The sequence below is a fragment of the Apium graveolens genome, chromosome 2, assembly GCF_009905375.1.
Source record: "Apium graveolens cultivar Ventura chromosome 2, ASM990537v1, whole genome shotgun sequence".
NCBI lineage: Eukaryota > Viridiplantae > Streptophyta > Magnoliopsida > Apiales > Apiaceae > Apium > Apium graveolens.
Window position 1 is genome coordinate 286,927,531 of NC_133648.1, and position 9,259 is coordinate 286,936,789.

The 9,259-nt window shown below is 33.8% G+C and overlaps 1 long non-coding RNA gene across 3 annotated transcripts; it reads left to right on the top strand.

Annotated features, from left to right (window-relative positions):
* The first annotated feature begins 2,416 nt into the window (after nt 1–2,416).
* Nucleotides 2,417–5,240, top strand: LOC141708577 (uncharacterized). Of its 3 annotated transcripts, XR_012569542.1 has the most exons (4): nt 2,417–2,547; nt 3,648–4,046; nt 4,121–4,307; nt 4,402–5,240. It is a non-coding gene; the product is annotated as an uncharacterized LOC141708577 (long non-coding RNA). The 3 variants fall into 3 exon arrangements; XR_012569541.1 differs by having other exon boundaries at nt 4,121–5,240; XR_012569543.1 differs by lacking the exon at nt 2,417–2,547 and adding an exon at nt 2,562–3,557 and having other exon boundaries at nt 4,121–5,240.
* Nucleotides 5,241–9,259: the final 4,019 nt, after the last annotated feature.

Sequence of the window (9,259 nt, forward strand, 5' to 3'; positions counted from 1 at the left end):
CCTAATTATTAATTAATTAGATAACTAATAAATAATTAGATAAATAATTAGATAAATAATTAAATAATTAATTAAATAATTAAATTCGAATCTATAATTTAATAAAATAATTTAGAAATTAATTATAATATTTTTCAGAATTTAAAACTAATTTTTAATTAATTTTTTAGAATTACTAAAACTAATTTTCTGATTTTATAAAATATAATAAATAAATAATATATCAGAAACATAACAACAGGAACAGGTTTAGGGTTTTTAGGATCAAACCCGGGTCGAAACCGGGTTGGAAACCGGGTAGACCTCGAGTCGACGAAGAACACGTGCCCAGAAACCAGCACGGCGGGGGAAATTTCTGGCGAGCAGATAATCGGCCCAAAAACGCCCGGTTCGATCTCGTTTTTCACCGCTTTTGTTCCTCAGCAACACAGATGACGTCCCCTTCTGTTCCTTCTTCGTCTTCGTCCAACCCGACGCTGGAACCGCGAAGAACAGCGGCGGCGTCGCCGCTTTCCGGCGAGCACAAAACCTCAACAAAAATCTACGAAACTGGTGTCGTTTGATTCTAAACTTAACTATCTATTCATCCCCAACATCATAACAATCAAACAAGCAGCCATAATCACAACACGAATTCGAATAATAAACCCGAAAATTACGAATTAAAAACAAGAAATCAAACAACAAAACTGATTACATAATCAAAAACTACAATAAATCAGCTTCAAAACGGATACTCACATGACTGATTTGGTTAACAGAATCACAATCAAAATTGGCTTTGATTCCAAGAACTCCAAACCCTAATTTCAGAGAATTGGGGATTTTCTTGATTTTCTAGATTTTTTTATGTTTAATTAACTAATTAATTACTAATAATTATCTATTTATATTTATACAAAATAATACCCCCAAATAAAATTAAAGGGCTAATTACACTCCTAATAAAAATATTTGGCCCTTATTTTTATAATTTTTGGGTATTAATAATGAATTTTTAAATATCCAATAAATATAAAATTAATGTAAAAAATTCCCAAAAATTGTGAATATTACAAAAATGCAAAGAAAAATGATGTATGATAATTTCATGATCATATAAAAATAAAAGTGTGATTTTTGTGGGGTTTTTGGTACCCGAAGGGGTCCGGAAAAGTCATTTTTCGCGAAAAAGGTAAATTTGTAAAACGTCTAGGGGTTCAGAATAGCGATATGGTATAAGGCATTTTTGGCAAAATAGGGCCAATGATTTTGTTTGAAATACGACCTTTTAAAACATGGTTTTGAGCTATACGGGTTTTGATATAAAATATATAACTTACGATAGAACACTCAATAAATATCCAAAACACGTTTGGATCAAAACAGACAACACGTAACACATAGCAGTTAGGGTTTAATGACTCAACACATTTAATCACATAATAATACACATAATTTATCTTTATTATGATATAATACAAGCGTAATTTCTCTGTCGTTACAAGAGCTGCAGCCTAGCCAAAAACGAAACAGAGAGACTTTATCTTCGCTTCTACGTGGAGTGCGATAAGTGAAAGGCAAATAGAGGTATCAATTATACTTATGTTCTCATAATCAAGTTAGACCCATGAAATATCCAAGCATATTATTAAATTAGTTTAGAGATAGTAAAGTCTGATGAGGTCCTGTGATGTGTTGTCAAATCAAGTCGTCGTGTCAACTATTAAACATATGTTTTGGTATGTCGTGTAACTTGGTGCTGTTTTTTTTAAGTGTTATATGGCCCTAGGCACCCGTGCTAATAATAATGTACTCATATATTTTGTCATCTGTTTTGGCCATTTAATGCTTGAATGCCAATTTTTATGTTAATTTGAACTATTAAGTTATGTTATATAATATTCTTGAACTAGTATTTAGTTATAATTAGGATGATTCAGGTACAATGATATAAGTTCCTGACAGTTTAAGTTGGTCAAATTATTTATTCCAAATTATAATTTTTTTGTGAGACGATTTCACTCCTTTTATTTATTGGTTGTAAATTAAAGTGATTTTGTCTATATTAGTTGCCACTAAAAATTTATTTAATTAGTACATGTACTATGTAGTTTTATGATTAATATTTAATTATATAAATATTTTCAAAAGGTGAGCTATGCTACATAATTTGCTGTTGACTATTGAAGCTAGTGTATGTATAATTATGTTTAGGGTTAATTATCAAACATATCACTAAAGTCACACAATGATATCAAGTTGGTAACTGATCTCCACAGGGTCTCACTCTACTCACTAAAGTGAATTAATGATATCATTTGGGTCACTGCCGTTAAATCCATTAACAGAGAATGTAACAGTGATGATGTGGCAGCCATATGACAGTACAATTGGATACATAATTTTTTTTATCAATACCCACACAATAACACAAGATATTTTTTCTTCCGATAAAAGGCTAGAGTTGTGCGATTGAAAGACCTAGAGAAGAAAAACCCTAAATGAAATAGCTGAATCTATCACTCTTACATGATCAAATCAAATTATCGTAAAACCCTAAATAAGGTATGATCAAAGTCTTAATCTTTTTCCAAGTATGTGTTGCTCACATAAATAACATGATCATATATTCTTCTTTCTTATGTGCAATCATATATATATGCGTATAATCGTACATGAAAAGCTTGTTTCCTATGTGTAATCATACATATATGCTTGTTTCGTATGTACAATCACAAATAGTGGTTCTTGTATAAACCTTAATTAATGTTCATATATATTTCAGAATGCCTGTGTTTAGTGTTAATATAACACTGTACCATCATGGATACTTTGCAAAACCTCCTTCTTTAGCGTATATTAATGGAAGTGTTGATGTTATCGAAGACATTGACCCTGATTTGATAAGTGCCCATTTTACATTTGGTGTAGTAAAATTGGGGGGTTCTCATAAGGTGAAAATAAAAACTTTAAGAGATGAACATTTATGTACAAAGCCTTACAAGAACAAATTAGTATCTATCAAGTACCTCACTCAAATCTATGGTGACAAGATCAGGGTGAACCCCCAATGGAAGGTCAAGGAAATGGTGGAGGTAATTGGTAAGGAACTTAAAGTTGAAGTTCCAAAAATTAAAGTACTGAGGGTTAGAAGAGCTGCATTGGAGGGGGTTCATGAAAATTTGAAGGACATGTACTCTAGGGTGAGAGATTTTAGGTACGAATTATTGCTAAACAACCCAAGAAACAAAATTGAAATCAGAACCACAAGGCTGAATAAAGAAGATCCTAATAAATTTAAAAGAATGTATATTTGTTATGATTCACTGAAATTAGAATGGAAACTAAGTTGCCGACCAGTGTTGGGGTTAGATGGTTGCTTTTTAAAGAGAGTGTGCGGGGGTCAGGTCTTGTCAGCAGTAGGTAGGGATGGGAACAATCAAATGTTCCCAATAGCCTATACTGTAGTAGAAACTGAAAATGGTGACAGTTGGAGGTGGTTCACTGGACTCTTAAGAGATGATTTAGAGCTTGGGGATGGGACAGGATTTACCATTATAAGCGACCAGTAGAAGGTGCAAAATTTTAAATTGTAACTTATATGATTTCTTGGCACTTAAAATATACTCTCTTTTAATATACTTTATTTACACTTATAATTGCAGGGATTAGATAATGCCCTTAAAGAAATACTTCCGAAGGTGGAACATAGGTTGTGCACAAGGCCCATATACTCCAATTTTAGAAAGAGATATTTTAATATACATGCCAAGATTTTATGTTTAATTTAATGCATTGTATTAATGTAGAATTTTATTTTCATATGTTTAGGTTTCCATCAGAAATGCTTAGGAGAAATTCTGGAATGCTGCATGTGCAACTTGTACTAGTGCATTTGAAAGGGCTATGAAAGCAATTGAAAGGCAAAATAAAACTTCACATGAGCATTTAAGAAAATTTGGTCCAAAACTGTGGTCCAAGTCACATTTTTCAACAACATCAATGGCTGACAATGTTGAGAACAACATGTCAGAATATTTTAATGCTTGGATCATTAATGAAAGGTAAATTTCATCTACTTTAGTCCTTTTATATTTATTTTAATGTATATTGCACAACTGACTAAATTTATATGTAGGTATCTACCATTACTAACCATGATGCAAGAAATCCATCATAAACTCATTCTTAGAATCAGACAGAAAAAGAAGAGATTTTGAGTAATGATTATCCGGTTTTGTCCAAGAATAATGAAGAAGGATAATCAAGCTGTCACTGCCTCTAGGGATTGGAGAGCTCCTTGGGATGGTGAGAGAAAATATGTCGTAAGTGTTTATTGGCAATTTTCTTTTATTTCTCGTCGTTTAATTTTAAAAGTATCTGGTGCCTTTAGTTTTGAACATACTTTTCTTAAAACAGGTAAAACAAGGTAATTGAGCTGTCACGGTTGATTTGGTGGCAAGGACTTGTGACTGTAGGGTGTTTGAACTTACCAGAATCCCTTGTTGCCATGCCGTTGTAGCGATTTATGACAGCAGACAACAACCATTGGACTTTGTTTCAGAATATTATAAGAGAGACAAATATCTCAAGACCTACAAATATTCATTGGGAGCTCTTAGAGGACAAGACTATTGGAAAATTTATTCCAATGACGAGATGTTGCCACCAGATATTCCGGCTAAATTAAGAGGTAGGCTTAAAAAATTGAGAAGAAGAGAAGGGTGGGAGGGTAGATCAAGAAGTAGAAGCAGTCAACCAGCATTAGCCCAACAAGGCTCTAATATTCAAAGATTCAATAGTAGAAGGATAATGCACTGCAACATATGCGGAAAAACTGGTCATAGAAAAAATAAGTGCACTCAACAAAGTGCAGAAGATGGGGGTCAAGGGAGGGGGCAAGGAAGTGGACAAAACAGGGAACAAAATGGTACAGAGAATAAAAATGAAACTGGTGGAAAGAATATAAATGAAACTGGTGGACAAACAAAGAACAGGTCACAACACATAAGCCAAAACTTGCAGTGAGAAGAAATGTACATAATGGTGATAAGAATCAGGCACAAGGAAATGGGGAGACCGGTGAAAAGAAAAACCGACAACTTGGATGATAATCCAGATGTCCAGACTCTGCTTGGATTATTTATTAACATTTAAGCTTTATTTAGCATTTGAATTCATATTGAAACTCTACACTATTTTTTACAGAGATTGGAAGTACTTAAAATGTTCAACATAAGTTTTCTATTTTTATTTTATATCTTGCTATTTAGATCCTTGTGGCTATATGTAGTAGAATTTATTTAATGTCCAGGTGGTGCAGATGTTTGTTTAATTGTTTCACTAGAATGAAATAATGAAATATGTATGAGTATACAATTGTGATTTTTTGGTTGTGTACAATTGTGTTCAGGTGGTTCTGTTCTTTCTGATTATGTTGCCAGCCACAATGTCATGTAGCATCATTTTATTGTCACATTAAACAGTTTAATAGGATACTGATCACAACTCATTAGTATATACCACCAAAATGATATGTAAATTTAAGGTATATGTTAGTCATTTTACTGCATAATCTAATTCAAAATAAATTTATAACGAAAGTATAATTTGGTATTTTACATAAAAATAATTCTATGTTAATAATTTAACACACCCTTTAATATTCGAATTATTTGTTATTCAATTATTTACTATTTCATTAAAATTTTATTTAAGGTATTTTTACGAAAAATTCATATATATATATTTATTTATTGTCAATAAAATTATAAAAAAAATTATTATTTATATTATGAAAAAGAAAATGTGTAAAAAAATCACAAATATATATTATTATTTTTAAAACATGATTATCATATTTGAAAAATATAAGTACATTAAAATAATACAATAATTGTGGTGCAAAGACAGTTAGTTAGAGACATTAGTGGACACCTGATCACCCGTCATGCAACCTATACTAAGCATCTGTTAACTCTGTTAATAGATTTAACGGCAGTGACCCAAATGATATCATTAATTCACTTTAGTGAGTAGAGTGAGACCCCGTGGAGATCAGTTATCAACTTGATATCATTGTGTGACTTTAGTAATGTGTTTGATAAATAACCCATTATGTTTACTAGTTCAAAGGGTAGTACATATTGGCTTTGTACAAAATTTATACTTAAGAATATAATAATTTTATAGTTTATGGTCTTTAATCTTAAGTGTCAAGTTGATTTATATGATCCGTATTAACGAATCGAAAAATTACATCTTGATATAAATTTTTATTTCAGTTAGATTCTAATTAATGTAAGAAGCAATAAATATTGATTATAAGTTATAATGTTTGTATCTAGATTGGGTGTCGGGGATTTAGCGGATCGTTGTAAATTTTTGTGAGTGTTTGAGTTGTTATTTGAGGTACGGATATTGTCCCCTTTTTATTCAGCGTTACTCCTCTTATAAATTAGATATCTCCGATTCGTTCAATTCTATATTTCATTCATACCGTTAATATTGTTTGATCGTTTTGACTTCCAAAAATTGTTTTAAAAATTGATTTGGAAATTTTAAATATCGGTTTATGCGGTTTTCAAAAATTATTTATGACACCCTCTGTTCTGAAAATATGATTTACTTGTGACAGGTAATTTTAAAATTTTGCGAGAATATTTTTATTTGACCCCTAGAGATCTAGGGTATACCGAGTTAACCAGCTGTAGGGGTACTACATCCGCGTCTTTGCGGCACCAGTGACACGAAACTTCCGTGAAAGTGTCATTGGTCATGGCGTATCCTTCTCTTAGCTCTTAGGAGGAGTTTTTGCGTATTTGATATTTGTTCAAGATACGAGGGTGCACCCAGAGTTTGATTTGTGATTTGATTTATGATGACGTTATATATCTGCCGTACACGTTATCCATTCTGTTGCACGCATTAGGTACCCTATGATGTGTGTATTTGTATCTGTTATGATCTCGGTATGAAATATCTTAACCCCTCTTTGCTTAGCCTTACTCATTTTTAAAAATTGTTGTTTTTTGTAAACTACATATTATTTATTTCTGATCTATTGTTTTATAAATTGTATTTCAAATCCATACTGGGCGTTTGGCTCATGCTGTATTCTTTTTCTGGCAGGTGCTTAGGGGGATCTGGGACTTTGTGATGGAGAGCTACCCCATTTCGTTGATTAGAATTTTTGACTTTATCATTATCTAGACTTAATTATTCATATAGATATTTTCAGCACTTATATTATTGGTTTAGACAGTTTGGAGATTTAATATTATTTTTAGAGATGTTTAGAGCGTTTAATTATTATTTATAAATATATTAGTGCTCTGTGTGCAGGTTTATGGATTATAAGTAATATCTCCTTTTATTATTAAAAGGGGGTGTTACAGAGATGGTATCAGACCTTAGGTTCTTTCTTGTAGAAAACCTACTTAGGTTGACCTGTGAGGTTAGGTAGACGATAGGATGGGTGTTCTATTTAATTTCATTTCATTCTGCTCATTATCATTAAATTCTGCTTCATCATTGTGAAATATGTTTGTAGCTGCTTCATCATATTTATTCTCGTAATCTTCATTCATTCGCTATCTTATATTGTAGATGCCTCCTAGACGTGATCCTTTTTACATTGACCCCGCCGAGCTTACTACGATGATAGGGCAAGCAGTGGCTCAGGCTGTACAACAAGATTTGACAAACCAAGGAAATTAGAATGGCGAGGGAAATCAAAACGGTCATGGAAATCAAAATGGCAATGGAAATCAGAATCAAAATGATCAGGGCCATCAGTTGGAGCCGTTTGTATGGTTGGAGAGGTTTATGAAGCAGAAACCAGATTCTTTTAGTTCAACACCGACTTCTATCGATGCTGAAAATTGGATTGTTCATCTCGAGAACATTTTTGATGCATTGGGTTGTGATGAGATTCAGAAGGTCAGGTTAGCTGTGTATAAGTTGGAGGGTGATGCTCAGAGGTGGTGGAGAGGAGTGAAAACTACTAAAGGGGAGCAGTATGCAGAGGTTTTGGAATGGCAGGGATTTAAGGAGTTATTCAATGAGCAGTACTTCTCTAATGCTAATAGGGAGGCTTATTGGAGGGAGTTTAATTCTATTGCACAGAACCATGATGAGAGCATTACTGATTATATGGCGAGATTTATAAGGTTGGTTGGATTTGTTGGGACAGTTGCAGGGACTGCTACACAGTAGGCTGATAAATTTAAATGGGGGTTGAAGTCTTATCTAAGGGGTTCCATAATTTCTTTTAAATTCGATAATGTGGCAGAGGTGGCTGATGCAGCAAAGGATGTTGAGAAGGAGCGCATAGATTTCAGGACTTCCAGGTCTAACAGTGGTAGTAAGAGTACTAGGGATGATCAGGGTTTTACACAGGGTAGACGGTGGTATGGAGGTCAGCATGGACACTGGCACAGACAGAATCAGAATATGGGTGGTTAGTCATTCCATGGTCGGAATCAGTATGTTGGTCAGAATCAGAACCAAAAGTTTCAGCTACAGAAGCAACCTAGGTAGTGGCAGAATCGGCAACAGGGGAAGAGCTGTTACTCAGTGTATGGGGAAACCCCAATATGATTCCAGTGGCTCCTTATGGTACATGTGGTGGACATCATCCAGGTAGAGCTTGTTATAGACAGACTGGGGCCTGTTTTTTATGTGGTAGCACGTCCCATAGGGCGAAGGATTGTACAGTGTCAAGCAAGGCTGGTGGAGGAGGAGCTGGCGGTGGTAGTGGCAGTTAGCAGAATCCTATAGCCAGGGTGTTTGCATTAACAGTAAATCAAGTAGTAGCTAATTCAGGAACCGTTTCAGGAACACTTCTTTTTGGTAAACGTGATGCTTATGTGTTATTTGATACTTGTTCGACTCACTCTGTTATGTCTTTATCGTTTGTTCATCATCTTGGTGTTGCACCTTCATTATTATATCCTCATATGTCTATTGCTACCCCGATGGGGAATTCTGTTATTATATCTGATGTATATCGAGAGTGTTTGATAGCTGTTGGAGATAAAAGTTGTAAGGTTAACTTGTTTCCGATGGAGATGCATACTTTGACATTATTTTGGGCATGGATTGGTTGAGTGAACATCGTGCCACAATTGATTGTCAAGGAAAAAGGGTGATCTTTGGGGATGCAGATAAACCAGAATTTGTGTACCAAGGGTCTCAGCCGAAAGGGGAGGTTAAATTAGTTTCTTCTCTAAAAGCGAGCAAACTTTTATCTAGGGGTTGTGATGGCTACTTTGCT